This window comes from Limanda limanda, chromosome 14 (genome assembly GCF_963576545.1).
Source record: "Limanda limanda chromosome 14, fLimLim1.1, whole genome shotgun sequence".
Taxonomy (NCBI): domain Eukaryota; kingdom Metazoa; phylum Chordata; class Actinopteri; order Pleuronectiformes; family Pleuronectidae; genus Limanda; species Limanda limanda.
The window spans coordinates 6042906-6059036 of record NC_083649.1 but is presented as its reverse complement, the minus strand read 5'-3'; positions in this window follow the sequence as shown (position 1 = coordinate 6059036).

Sequence of the window (16131 nt, the reverse complement as noted above, 5' to 3'; positions counted from 1 at the left end):
TACAGTAACAGCTTCATCAGGCTCCTGAGTGAAGCATCAGTCCAGTTTAAACATCTGCACAGGTTCAGTGTGTGAACCTGTGTCCACTCCCCACAGCAAGGCCACAGCTGCCTTTCATTCACAGTAGAGAACCACCTCTCCTCCCTTCATCACACATTTCTTCATCCCCCCATCCTCAACACACACACACACACACAGCAACACAATGCAGGAACCCAGCTGTTCCTGGAGAAGAATTCCAGATCCTCTCTGACGTCCTTCCTGCTCCTCCAGCCTCCCTCTTCCTGCCGTTTTCCTTCCCATGTCGAATCCTCAATGTTTCATCTTTTTTATTAATAAAAAAGCGAGTTCCCTATTTCATTAGCTGTTGCTAAGTGGAAAGGATGTAAAAGAGTCGAACTCTGGGTCCCATTGTGTGGAGGGGAGGCAGTCAAGCCCTAGTGGCCATAGTGCTTAACCACTGGAGCGATGGCAAATGAAACAGTAATCACCTTACAGTGTTCCCGGTGTTCCTGGGAGAAAGAAGGGCCGGCCGCCACAGGGAGGCTCCTCTCAGCTAATCCTGCAGCACATCTCTCTCTCTTTCATTCCTCTTCTCCCCTCCTCCTCCTCCTCCTCCTCCTCCTCCTTGTTTTCCAATATCTTTGCAGGAATCATTCAGGATAACCGAGCTTTGTTTATCATCCAACCCAGGTTAACTTCAAACCGTCACTCATCTGTGCCGTGGTGTAACTCACAGAGAGGAGGAGCCCCCCCACCCACCCTGTGCGTCCGTTGGGTTGTTTGTTTGTCTGCAGGATTATGCAAAAAGTCCTGAGCGGATTTCCAAGAAACCTAGAACGGACGGGACGAGAGCCAAGACATTCTGGGACAGATCCAGGATTTTTCTCCAACCACTTTCTTTAACTTTGTGTTTTGTAACATTTCCACCAATTTTCCCAGGAGGAAATTTACATATATTTAGAGGACTGATGTTGAAATATGCAATTTGGTGCAGATCCAAATATGAATCTGGATCTACAGTATAGCGGGTTTTTAATTTGCTTTCACTAGAGGAGATGAGGCGTTGTCATTCTAACCCAGAACCTCGTCTGACCACAGTGACGTTCGTCTGCCTGTTGTCGTCAAACCAGATTCCATTTGAAATCGCATTCCAAAATTCTCCCATCGTTATTCGCTAAAGGTCAACGATGCCAATTTGGGAAATGAGGATGTGTCTGTGCTCGTTCCCGTTCATTTCCGAACGCACGCACACATCCGCAGATTAAACATATTTCATATTAACGTGTATCTTTAGTGCACAGAATTGAAATCTGCTAGCGTGTGAGTCAGTTTAGTGACAAATCAACCAAAAGGCTCATATCTCCAAGTGACTAAGTGAAATTCAAACAAAACGTCAGTCCACATGTTCTCATGAGCCAGAGCAGTAACAAACAGGTTTCAACATGTGCATCTGTGATTCTGCTATTTAACTAGATTGTGAGTAATCATAAAGTCACGCAGAGGAAACGGAACGGCCAAGAACTCCGGCCCGGGCTCGCAGGCTGTGCACAGCTGCTGGATTCAGTGTCTGACATGAAGCAGGACTCTGCCGCCTCTAAGAAACTATACGCTTTAAAAGCAAAGGAAAAAAAAGCTTTGTTGGAAAGCGAAGCCTGTTGTGTTGTGTCTTGATGTCACGAGGATGTGTTGTTCATTAAGGTCGTTGGCGAGCAGCTCGTACGTTGATACTGAACAGTGTCAGGAAAATGTTCACAGGCGAAACTCTTCGTGAAGCCTGATCCGATCCTTCATGGTTCTGCTCAGACACGATCAACACAAAGAAGCACATTCAGGGATTTTTGGTTGTTGTTGTGTAGAAAAACTTAATTTCTTGGAGAAAGTGGTTCGAGCAACCTCCGAGTATTTTAGTGTTGCTTTGACACTGAATATTTCAAAATGTCTGGCTCAACAAACGAGTGTGATTGTGTTGGAATGTTGTTCTGCAGCTGTGCGCCCCTGAGGAGGTTATCTGGGTATTGACAGTGAGTTGTTGTGCGTCTTAGAAAATAAAAAAACCTTTTGCACATCTTGTTTTATGTGTGAAGGTTATTATTGAATTTGATTGAAAAATAAATTGAGTGATTGAGATAAGAAAGCAGATGTTTGTAGACAAAAATACATTTTAAATAAAAGGTACATTTTTATTATATTTAGGAGATTAAATCCATGAAAATCAGATCTGAGTGTTCAGTCTGGCAATGAGTTAATCTGACAAATTAAGTATATTTAATAATTTTGGGGAATAAGTAGCAGCCAAGAAAACATAACTTATTGTTTCTTACTGTATATATTGTCTTACTGTATATATTTTTGTTTTGTTTTTATGTACAGTGCACCAACCACACCATGGCAATTTCCAATATATGCAAATATACGTGGCAATAAAAATATTTCTGATTCTGATTCTGACATTGCAATATATAAAGTAAGGGTTACAGAGTAAACATATATTGACAATACAAATATATTTGAATATTTCATCAAGTAATACACCAAGATACAGAGTTACTTCCAAGAATTAAGATTTAAGAGTTTAAAAAGTAACAGTGAAGATGAGGATTAATATTAACAAGTATTTAAAATGTGTCAACCATTCATATAATGTATTTAAATCTGCCTCTGTAATTATAAAACATGTTGAAACATGTCTATGGACGATTTAATAATGTTAGTAAAGTGAAATGGATTAATTGCAGAAAGGTCACTGAAGTTGATAAACACTTCACTGTGAAATCCAGAAACTGGAAACAGCATCAGCTCTGTGACTGTGTGGTTTCTTTGAGGGGTCGTTGTACAATGAGGTTATTATTCTGCAGATAGGGAACATACCCCCTCTTGCCCCCCCGCCCTGTGACCGCTCTCATGTCTGGGAGACATTCAGTTTGCTTTCGATGGACAGACTCTAGGAAGTCATTGATGGAAACATTGGATCCTTTCAGGAGTTTTGTCTTCACTCAGTTTCTCTTGGGAACAGAGAGAGGTGATGATCCTGCAGGTCTGAAGATCAGATCTAAGAATCCTCTCCAGGCTGGAAACCTTAACTTTGACCCCCTGTTCCCTTCGTCCTCCACCTGACACCATTTTTCATCGTCAGATTCCAGGATGTGATCAATAATTACATCGTTACTTCAAGGTTCTCCTAGTTTTTTCCACTTTGTCATTGAGGGAATAGAAAACTTTGTGTAGATTGTCTCAGCATCTTCCCTGGTATCGGCCCGTGTTCGGCTGTGAACTGGCTCGGAGGTCACCGACTTCCCTTCCTGCCGACCGCTACTTTGACATGTGAACTTTTTCGAGGCAACACCAGGGAACAGAATCTGATTTGTCCATCAGGAGGAGTCAAGAAAAACCCTGACAGCCGATGTCAGACACAAACAAGGTTCCAGTGAGGCACTCGCAGGTTAAATGCTGCAGATCTCCTGTGCGTCCACTTCCTGAAGGTGTCCTATCGGATGCAGATTTGAAATGGGACCTGTTTAAAATGAGACATGGAGCATTATCCTGCAGGAGGAAGCCATTAAAAAGATGGTAAACTGTGGCCGTGTGCATCCTGAGCAACAGAACCATGATTGATTGGTGCTGATGGCCCAAGAACTCGTTCCCCACACCTTGACACCTCCTCTACCCGCCTGGACTGCTGACACAGGGCAGGTCAGGTCCATGGATTCATGCTGTGAATAAAACAATTCTGATTTAAGAATTCAGGATTCATTAAACCAGGATTCATCCGCCTCAGATTCCTGTTGTTGCCTGGAACACAAAAGTTTTCCTGTGCTCATAGTTGGATTTGATCATTCTGAGATGAGTTTCTGTTCAGCAAAGTTGTGAAGAGTTCCCCGAGTTAGCTTCTCTGTGAGCTGGGACCAGGCTGACCCTTCTCCTCTGACCTCTCTCTCCAACAGGAGGTTTCTCTCTCCACAGAACCGCTGCTGACTGGAGGATTCTCTGTTTGTTGCATTCTGAATAAACTCTCCAGGCTGTTGTTTGTAAAAAAAAAAAATCCCGGCGGATCAGCAGTTTCCAGAAACACTCAAACCAGCTTGTTTGTTTGGCACCAACAACCAAATTCCCCCCCAACCTTCTGACATGTACTTGCATGATTTCATACACTGCACGAATAGGCAGGTGTGCAGATGTTCCTAATAAAGTGCATCCTCCTTTGGCTTTTTTCATTGTGCGGCTGCAGAAACACACAAAGTCAACCGAGGAAACCCGACTGAGAGAAAAAAGCTAAATAAATCCGCCAACACCTTGTGAGAGTTGTGGCGCTGGTGTTGAGGAGGAGTGAGGACAATAATTGCGGTCGTTTCATGTGTGTACCTGTTGTGTCAACCCAGCCCCCCCCATCGCCCTTCATCCTCTTGTCTGTCTGTTCCGCGGCCGGGGGGGGGGGGACAAGAGCGGTCCAACAATACTGCCAGCTGCGGCCACAAGCTGTGAGCAAAAGCCATTCATTTAACAGGAGTTTTTGTTCAGCTTAAGAAGTGAAGTGGGAAGTTATTTCTTTGAAGAAGCCTCCGTCTGAAGATTTGCTGATCAAAAAAAAAACGAAAGGTTCTGTAATTTGCCGGAACTCCTGGTGTATTTCTGTAAGAAGGTTCCGGGGGCAATGAGAGGAGGAGGAGGAGACCGGGGGGGAAGAAGAGAATCACAGACAGTCGGAATCTGAACTATAACTAACTGACCAACTAGCTGACTCACTAACTTACTGTATTTGTGTAGTTAATCTGTGAGTTGTGGTTACTCATCAACCTGCAGGTTGAGCATTCGCTTCTCAGAGCATCGACAATGAGAAGCTGTTGATTTACTGTATAAATCTGTACAGTGGATTCATGGTTTATTATTAAGGGTCATTGCATACATGTACTAACACAATATAAAAGCACTAAAGCAGTAGATGTGTTGTTTGAGGCATCAGGCACTAAAGAAAAATACAAAATAGAATTGAAATACTATACTGAATATGCTATTATATCTAATTCCAGTGAGAAAACTATTACAAACAGGGTTTATTAGTGAAGTGAAGCCATGGAATGAAGGAGGATTTAGACTTTAACCTGTGTCAAGCTTCAGTTTGGGGTCATTGGGTTTAGAAATATAATATTTGTTCCTCGGTGCATAATAAAAAGGATGAAAACTGAGGCTCTTCAATTCATTCAGCCTTTTCTTGTTTACATCTTGGTTGTGTAGTTACAAGATATTTGTTTTTGCTAACTTACTGTATTTGTGTAGTTAATCTGTGAGTTGTGGTTACTCATCAACCTGCAGCTGACAGAGGTTGAGCATTCGCTTCTCGGAGCATCGACAATGAGAAGCTGTTGATTTACTGTATGAATCTGTACAGTGGATTCATGGTTTAGTATTAAGGGTCATTGCATACATGTTCTAACACAGTAGAAAAGCACTAAAGCCGTGGATGTGTTGTTGCATCAGGCACTAAAGAAAAATACAAAATAGAATTTAAATACTATACTGAATATGCTATTATATCTAATTCCAGTGAGAAAACTATTACAAACAGGGTTTATTAGTGAAGTGAAGCCATGGAATGAAGGAGGATTTAGACTTTAACCTGTGTCAAGCTTCAGTTTGGGGTCATTGGGTTTAGAAATATAATATTTGTTCCTCGGTGCATAATAAAAAGGATGAAAACTGAGGATCTTCAATTCATTCAGCCTTTTCTTGTTTACATCTTGGTTGTGTAGTTACAAGACATTTGTTTTTGCTAACTTACTGTATTTGTGTAGTTAATCTGTGAGTTGTGGTTACTCATCAACCTGCAGCTGACACAGGTTGAGCATTCGCTTCTCGGAGCATCGACAATGAGAAGCTGTTGATTTACTGTATAAATCTGTACAGTGGATTCATGGTTTGGTATTCAGGGTCAGTGTCTATATGTAGTAACACAGTACAAAAACACTAAAGCAGCAGATGTGATGTTTGAGGCATCAGGCACTAAAGAAAACTACAAAATGGAATTGAAATACTACACAGAATATGCTATTTTCTACTTCCAGTTAGAAAACTATTACAAACAGGATTAACTCATGAAGTAATGTCTTGAAATGAAGGAGGATTTAGACTTTAACGCAACATTTTCCTGTGTCAGGCTTCAGTTTGGGGTCATTGGGTTTAAAAATTACAATTACAACATAAATTAAACATTGTTCCTCAGTGCATAAAAAAAATGATGAAAACCGACGATCTTTAATTCATGCAGCCTTTACTTGTTTACACCTTGGTTGTGTAGTTACAAGCTATTTGTTTTTGCTCAAGCATGGAGGATGACTATGATTATGACATTATCTCAACTGTATTCTCATGGATTTCAAAGTAGATTCATGGACACTGGACAAGGTGTCACTGGACAGATGTGCATCAACATTTATGTACATTCAGATTTGACTATATCTGAATAATGGTGTGGTTACATACCTGCTATACACACAAGTTAAAATAAGCCACTGTAGCCAGTTGTATCACATTTGAATATTTAGTTCCTGGAGATAATGTATGCTGTGATTTGGAGCTATATAAATAAAGTTGAATTGAATCTGAATGAATAAAGATGTATGAAAACATTAGAACAAACATTCTATATTAACAATGCACTGTGAAATATCTGTAATTGCCATAATTTAGAATTATAGTCCCGACTGTTAGATGGTTGTGTGGTGATAATAAATAATATGTTTGTAGCTTCTCACTCGTAGATCCAAACAGAATGAGATCTCCAAAATATTTTGGTTCATGCACATTAGAAACAGTTTCTTCTCGACAGATATTACGAAGCAGAATATCGGTTTTGACTCTTTGCAGCTCAGGGAACGTTCAGACCGAGCGGGGGGGGGGAAGGGGAGGTGAAGGGGACGACTGAGCGCGAGGGGGAAAGTTCTTGGCATGGCGGCCGCAGCAGGAAGCCTGAGTGCGCTGTGATGTAACACTGATGTGATTTAAAGGTTGGGAAGCAGAGATGAAGCAGAGTGTTCTGGAGAGGAATGCACGGCTGGCCGAGTCTGAAGCCGACGCAAAACAAAACAAGAAATGAGACGGGAACAGACGGGAGCGGCGTGGAGATGAGGAGACGTGGCCCTGCATGGAAAAACAAATATTACTCAACAATATTTCACCAAAAAAAAGAAGAAGAGGAAGAAAGACAAATGGAGAAGGAGAGAGGGAGAGAGAGAGAGAGAGAGAGAGGAACATCTGCTTCTGTATATTTGAAAAGCAACGAGCCTCAGGTACATTCAGACTGTTCTGTGATCTGCTCCACAGGCCTTTGGTTTCATCAAATCTCTCCTGCTTCAGTTTACAAGCTTAATTTTTTTTAAATTTCTTTTAAACCGTTGAATATTACTCTATCACTGAGCTGGAGAATATTACCCGGTGCTCATTGTGCAGTGTGAAGCTCCACAGGCAGATGAGAGGAGAAGCGAGATCAGTCTCCAGATCCCATCCAGGCGAAGAGGATTCACACAGGGAGCCGTTTAATGTTTATGTCACACTGCACAGCATTTTAATTAAAAAAATACATGCAATATTTATTACCTCTATATAAAAATCACACAGGAAGCCACAGGAACTTACAGCAGACATCTTGTAGTTGCTGCTTTATGGTGACACTTCCTCTTTTCTCACAGGACGGCACACGTCTGTAACTGGGTTCTCGCACAAGAGGAGGTTTTCATTCTGGAAGATGTCACTTTTGAAGGCATGAAGAAAAATGTGTTGAAAAGCAAAATGTGTGGGTTTATGGTGAAGTACCCGAGTGAAAGAAACACAGCAGGGGTTCAAAAGGTAAATGTGACTTTCCACAGATTTACAGTAAAAAGCTCCACAGGCTGCAGAACACAGTGGATCTGTGCTCGGCTCATTGTAACTCAAAATATGATCTCATTTGACTCCAGACTCCAGCTGCACGAACATTAATAACAACACTTAACGAATAAAAAGCAATATGCAGATGAGGGATTTCATTAATGGTCCGGTGTGGAGGATTTGAGAGGATCTATAGTTAAAAATGGGAGATAACATTAAAAATTGTGATTTCATTACCTCAGAATGATTTCTTTATATTTACATCTGGAGCCGTCCTCTTCCACGGAGCCATGTTACATCGCCATGTTTCTACAGAAGCTCAGAGTGGACAAACCAAACCCTGGCTCAAGAGATAGACCATAGATTCTGTTGCAAAGTGACTCTACCTCTAGATGGCGCTAATAACAAATGGATCTACTGGCAGATATTAAACATAAAATAATCCTAGTGATGTTTATGTTCAATCTAAATTGTAAGAATTGTCGTTTTCTCTACCCTAGAATTAACCCTTAATATTTACATACTTTATATTTACATCAGGAGCGGCTCCTCTTCAACGGAGCCATGTTGCATCGCCATGTTTCTACAGAAGCTCAGAGTGGACAAACCGAACCCTGGTTCAAGAGAGAAACTTTACCTCTAGATGGCGCTAATAACAAAAGGATGTACTGGCAGATATTAAACATAAAATAATCCTAGTGATGTTTGTGTTCAATATAAATTGTAAGAATTGTTGTTTTCTCTACCCTAGAATTAACCCTTAATATTTACATACTTTATATTTACATCTGGAGCTGATCCTCTTCCACGGAGCCATGTTACATCGCCATGTTTCTACAGAAGCTCAGAGTGGACAAACCAAACCCTGGTTCAAGAGAGAGACTTTACCTCTAGATGGCGCTAATAACAAATGGATGCACTGGCAGATATTAAATATATAATAATCCTTATGATGTTGTCATTATTGTGTTTTATCTAAATTGTAAGAATTGTTGTTTTCTTTACCCTAGAATTAACCCTTTATATTGAAATACTTCATATTTCCATCAGGAGCGGATCCTCTCGACGGAGGCAGCCATGTTTTTTACAGAAGCCCACACTGGACAAATTAAACACCTTTTGAGTTTTTAAGACAACTGAAGCTACCACAGGATCTCTCTCATGTTTGTGAGAGGAGGGTGAGGTGAGGAGTATTCAGCTGCAACATGCACCTTCACCACTAGATGTCACTAAATTCTACACACTGCACCTTTAAATATTGGTGTTGTTTACTTCAGAATTAGAGAGTAGAGATTACACGTGCGAAAGGGGGCGTTTTCTTTTTATTCTACCAACATCTGTTTCCGTGTTTCACCCTCAGCTGCTCTGGATTCCTGCTGAGACTTCATCCAGAGCCTTTCCACTGGTGATTCTCAGAAACTGTTTGGTGACATTACACAAGCAGCTTAGTAGAAAACATGCTGCACATCTGAATATCAGCAGAGAACAGCTCCAGAAATGGACAAATACCAAGTCATGGTAGGTTATCACCACACATGTTTGTATCAAACAGCTTAACACAAGGTTTCACAACCAGCCATAGCCTACGTGTGTGTGTGTGTTTTAAAGTGTGTGTTGAGACAGGTACGAGCCGTGGGGTCGAGCTCTGGGCCTTCAGCTCTGTGAGAGTGTGATCAATGCCAGGCCACGGACGGCCACACTGGACCGTTGTTGTAAGATGGGGGGGGGAAGGGAGGGAGGGACGGCTCCCAGGAGAAGAGCCGCTGCAGCCACGAAGGGACGAGGACGACACGACGCTCGGAGGACATTTAAATCTAAATGGAAATTTGAGCTTCATCCAGGGACTGAAGGTCTGACGTGACCTTTGAACCTGACGTCTAAGAGTTGGAGGAAAATAAAAGTGCTTGTGCATTTGGACACTGGTTATACGTACATGCATGTATGTATGTGTCTTTTTTATAAAAAATATCAAAACCACAGTGTAAATGTATAGAAAGTAAATGTTAAATGCTGCTGATTTATTGCTTTCAATAAAACATATGAATTAAATTAATGTTAATGTGATGTAGAAACCAGAGTTCATGTCCCCACTTCTACAAACAGAATCACATATCATAAGATTATTTATGAAAGAAAAACATCCAATGAAAAACGAGGATTTTGTAGATGTTTTTGTTGTTGTATTTTAATCCTTTAGTTTTATTGTTTTATTGATATATCCTTTACATTTTTCACAATCTAAATTCCTCAGCAATGTGTCTTGTGGCTTCATTACAGATTGAATCAGTCAGATAAAAAATAGTTAAGATCTCAAGTGACACTTTCACGAGGAGGAAACTGATTGATTCTGTTTTCTTCTATAACTTTTCTTTATAACTATCTTTCTACGTTAGAGACACTTTAATTATCTGCTTCAGGACGTGTCTGTTAATTTGAGTTAGTCTGCCCCCCTCTGGTCAAACAAGATATTACTTCCCTCTGATACAGACTTTTCAACAGGTCTTTGAAAAGTTCTGGTTTAAGTCACAACGCTGTAACTCTTCATTACATATTGTAGATATTTCTGTATATTTAAATGTATATGTTTCATTATTACATATATTTCACTTATGATTCCATTATTGTATTTTCAGCTTCTCATACTAACAGTTCTTGCTTTTGATCTATCTTTTGCATTTCAATTCTATGATTTCTTTTTATGCACCAAAGCAAATAAGTTGTATTAAACTAAAGAAATAAACGTGATTCTGATATGAGAAGATGATGCTCTAGTCCACATTGAAGATTCTTTAACGTAATTATAATGGATAAGAATAATTAAATATCAATGTCATTTATAGTATAATATAATCTAGTAAATTAATGATAAGTTAACCGTTTTAGTTTGAAAAACTTGAATCATATGATTTTCAGCTTTGGGCCTCAACTGTAAAAGTCATGTTCAGTCTGTCTGTAGATTGGGAGCATGCTGCCCTCTTGTGGTCAATTAAATGAACTGCAAGAACATTTCTTGGTTGTGACAGTTAAACATGATCTGGTGCAAATTAATGGTTAAATTCTAATGTATCATATCTTTTCTCGGATTCGTGTATAAAAATGTTAATAATCGAGAGAAATTACTGAATTCTGGGCGTCTGCAGTTACTTTGTCACTTATTTACTCGTATTTAATAAATTAAATAAATTCTCCTGAGAAGATTCTCAGCTTACAAAGAATGTTCAGAGATTAAATGTTTTATTTTGTTTCATCAATAGGTGGAGCTTTGGAATGTTCAGTGTCTGGTATAAACCCTTCACTCAAGGCTGAAGCGTGAAAGAAAATAAAAGCACTGAAATGTGCAGCTCCTGGTTTGTTGAGCGACTGAATAAATAAATAAATGACTGAAGAACCCTGATGAATTTAAAGATGTTCAACATAATAGAACTGGAAAACTACTGAGCTGATTTAAATTCAGGGACATGTTCTCATCTTGATCTGAATCACCCTTTCAAATTAAGACAAAAAGTGTTTTCAATCTAGTTAAACAAATTATAAAACAGTAAATTAGATTTCTTGTCTAGTGTTTGCAACTTTATCAACAATATATTATTTAATTAGGATTCACATTTAAAATGTTAACTATCTAAAATATTTAAACAGTGTATGTATTTTCCTAAAGTGACTACATACTGCATTTTTATTTTATTTTATTTATTATTGTTATTATTTTACGTAGATATGTATGTTTGTGTGCATGTTTATCTTTATTTTATTTTATTTTTTTATTATTATTATTTTTTTTGTATGTATGTGTATGCAGTGAAGTTCGCCTGCAGTTCATTGTGCAACTTGTATGGTATGTGTCAATGTGTTTTGTAGGTTTTTATTGGAAATTAATAAGAAAACATTGTTTAGAGGGTTACAAAATGCTAAAAAAAAAAAAAAAAAAAAAAAATGACTACATACTTTTGTATAGCACTCAATATATAGTTATATTAAGTTAAAAATAAATAAATAAGTAGTACATGCTTTTTAAACAAGGTATTAAACATATATATATAATTACAAATCAAATAAGTAATAGATTCTTTTTGTTTCTTTCTGATTCCTAAACGCAGACATGTTTATTAATTCTTTCTTTCTGACTTGAACTTAAAAACTGTCTTTAAACAGCAAATATTAAGCTTTATTGTTATAAACCTTTTAAAATACAGCGACTCTTTATGATACTTTGGCCTCTGTTGCTAAATCAGTGTGTTTAGACTTGTACCTCAGTTTTCACACAAACATGACAACGTTTCCTGCAACATATCACAACGGAAATGAATGTATTCACACAGCCTTTGTCTTTTTTTCCCTTTAACTTTATTGAACACAATAATATCTGGCAGAATGCAAAGTCAAAACGTGTTTTCCTCCTTTCCTCGGTCAGTGTTCAGTATTTACACCGGTGACAGTGACAGACAGACAGAGGGACAGAGGGGGGTGGCGGCCTAACGTCTAACCTACAGGAAGAAAGCTGCTGTCTAAAGAGCTGCAGATCAGTGAGAGTAAAAGCTGCTGGACGAGGACGTCTCCTGTCTGAATGTGAAGCCTTCTCATTTGGGACTTTTTTTCTTTCTCTTCTTCAAACCCTGAAAAATTCATCCTGCTTTGTTTCCTCCTCACAAAAAAACCCCCAGATGTGTTTAATTCTGAGTGAATCGAGCGTCGGCCTCGGGCACAAAGATTCAAGGTGTCATACTTGAGGTCTTTGAACAAGAGGGACTGGTTTGTCCTCTGCTAATGGTTTTCAGGAGCTTCCACACCAGTACAAAGTGTTTTCCCATGTTAACTTACACAAAATCTGGTCCCAAGTCTGAAATTCCAGATCATTTTAAGCCTTTTTTGTGTTTTATTTCAGACAAAAATTTAAAAAGTCACATGATTCACACTTTAATTCAGTAAATTCCGCTTTTGACACCTCTCACTGTTTTTTTTATTAGTTTTCTTTTGAAGCAAACATTGAAAAAATTTCACAACACTTGAAAAAAGATCAACACAACACACGAAGCCTTTTGATGTTTAACAAACAAAAAAAAACACACACAAAAAGAAAACTGTGATGATAATTTTCTTTTCTAATAATAATTTGCATGCGAGCATCTGACCAACAGTTCCAGATACGTTCGAGGAGTCGGGACCTGAGCAGAGTGAAGTGTGATGATTGTTTTCTAGGATGATGAGTTAAGTTGTCGCAAGTATTTCTTCTTTCGAGTCCGGTTCGTTACAACTTGGGATTCATTTCGTGTCACTTTGGCAATTGTTTGTTTTAGTTATGACAACATTTTCATTCTCGACTGGTGAGATCTGGGAACGTGCATCAAGTGGCAGAAGCTTTTCCCGATGGATTTGGAACTAAAATTATGGTTTTTAAATTGGTTCTAAATATTTTTGATCCCTTTCAGGTTTACTCTTCACCAAAGAGGTTATGTATACGGGTTTATTGCTTTCTTTTTGTATGGTAATTTGCAGGATTACACAAAAACTACGGGATTTTATTCACTTTCTTTAACAATGTGAGATATGGAATTCTCCCACATTCATGTTATCTTGATGAAAGATTAGCCAATTTTTATCTAGGAGTGTGGAAAATTTTGAGGAAACTGATATCAATGCATTCAACGATTTCCCCAATAAACTGTGGAGCGTCGTCTTCATCATTAAAACAGAAACAACGGCCAAACGTGTACAAAGAATCCCAAGTTCTAACAAACCAGAATGTTCCTTTAAACAAAGACAATGTAAAGAACCCTAATGAATCACTGCAGTCAGTGAGAATACACAAGACCATTTAAAACCAAGCACGGATTCATTTACAGCTGAAGTGTAGAGGACGGATAAAAAAAAAAGCACATCGGCAGAGAGATGAGATGTGAGACCTTGGATGTGGGGGGGGGGGGGGTGGAATGGACGCCGCTGTTTCTTATTCAAAAGGCACTATGTCGTTCCAGTTTGCTGCTGTCAGACGTTCTGCGCGTTGTTGTTGTTGTTGTCGTTATCGCACACTATCAGCTACATGCATTTCTCTCCACAATCTAACTATCTGCTCAGCTCTATGACAAAGGACACAATGGATGCACACATTCACAGCGGACTAGCTTCCAGTCTAGAGGAGGAACTGTACAAAAAAAGATTAAAAAATGTTTCGAGACTTTGCTTTTCAGGGAACTAAAAGAGAAATATCTTAAAAATCCTTTCATTGACTTTGTATGCATTTATACACATTCAAAACCCATTTAATATTCAATTAAAATAAACAAGAATTTAATTTAGATTAATTTAATGGCTTGAGTTTGTACATTCATTTACAATTAATCCAAACTCGAGCAGTTTCCCTACAGGAATTTTTATGACCTGTGACTTTTTGGGCTTTTATTTTAAAGGACAAAATGTAATGAGGGTTTCCATGTAGTAAACAGCCAATTGGCAAAATCCTCCATCTGGATCTCAATCACTATCCCCAACCCTTTTTTAAAATCAACTTTACTGCTTAATTTCCCCAATTCTTAATTCATTTTTTATTTTATTTTAATGTGATTTAACATTTATCTCCTCATCTCCGCCTGCTCTCATTGTAATTTCGGTTTTGTCCTTGTTTCCCCGACAGCAGCCCAGGAGCACTGGTGTTTGGGACGATGCCATCTGTCTGTGAGTATTTAACATTCCGACTGAACAGAGATTTATCTCACAGACGCAGATACCGATCACAGAATCAGTCTTATTAGATACTGGGTAAACAAACCAATGGACCCAACTGCCCAAATAAATCATGTGTTGTTCCTTCAAAGCAATAAAAATATAATCAAACTCCAATGGCGTGTGATTTATTCAGTCATCAGCCAGTTGTAACAGGAAAAAAAGAACCAGACCTCCCAGTGTCCAGCAGTACACGGACATGGTGCTGTGAAAATTTCATGATGAAGTGAGTTTAAATTATAAAAACGCACTAAACCTACAATACAGGTCACATCACTGCAGGCACAGACTAATTAAAGACTTAACGGCGACATGGTGGCAGCAGTGGTGACACACACACACTCACACACACATACAGACACACACTGATAAAAGCTGTGGTGAAAGTGAGGACACGGTGGCTGAGCGGATCAGACGCCCGGTCACTGAGTGTGGGTGTGGGAATCTAACAAAGCTGAGTCATCTACGAGCAGTGAGGTTATAGCTCTGAGGGAAACTAAAGGTCGTGGATCAGTCGGTAAAGATGGTGAAACCCACGGCGAGAAACCGGTCAACTCAGCCAGTTTGGACGACGAGCCGTTACAAGCTAAAGGCTAACGGTCTATTTTTGCTTTCTCACTCCGAACCTTTGTGGAATTAGCTTTGACAAAAGAAGATTTTGAGGCCTTTTCAGTCACTTTAAGCCCGAACTGGTCCAAGAAGTTTAAAACCTCTGGGAAAGAGTTGGGTGTGTGTATACATGCGAGAGAGAGAAAGAGATAGAGGTGTGTTCTCATGTGAACCTAAAAGAAAACCGACATTATAAAAAAAAAACACACAAACACGCATCAGCTGCGTCCCGCTCCAGGCGCCACCTCCTTCAAAGTGTTTGGTTTCCAGGGGGCGCCGATGAGACAGTCGACAGGAGGTTCAGCTTAGCATCAGCGCTAATTCCCACCCTCTCCCGCCCCCGAGCTACAATGCTAACTTACATGCAGGGAGTTAAAACAGCCCAGAATGGTTCGTAGTTCAGGCACAGTTCTGGTGTTTCAGTGTACGATGTTGCTACTAAATCTATCTATATAATTTAACTAACTTTTAACTACATAGCTACCACCAAGAAGAAACCGTGAACTTTAAGCCTGGCTTCCGTTATTTACATCCTGTAGCGTCCCTTTCTCTTCTTCTTCTCTGTTTTCATTGGTCCAGTTTATATAATACAAATACCAATGACCGTGTAGGTATGTTTGGTCACGTAGACGAGTTGACGAGGACCGGACTCGGAACGAACAGTCGACTGCGAACGCGGATAAGACACAGAATTTGTTTCTATCAAATTTTAGGTCAAAGTAAGGCAGTTTCTCGCTGAAGGAATGTGACGCAACTGGACTTTGAGGGGTGTGGCCTCTGAGAAGGGGCGCGGCTTGAACTTCACATCCTTGTTTTCAACCCGACCGAACCCTGTCTCCTGAAAAATTACGTTCATAGCTCATTTGCTATTGAGAGTATATATTGGGAAGGTTTAGGACCGCTGTGGAGAAGAGGGAGATGATCTACTAGTCTAATTCATGTAGC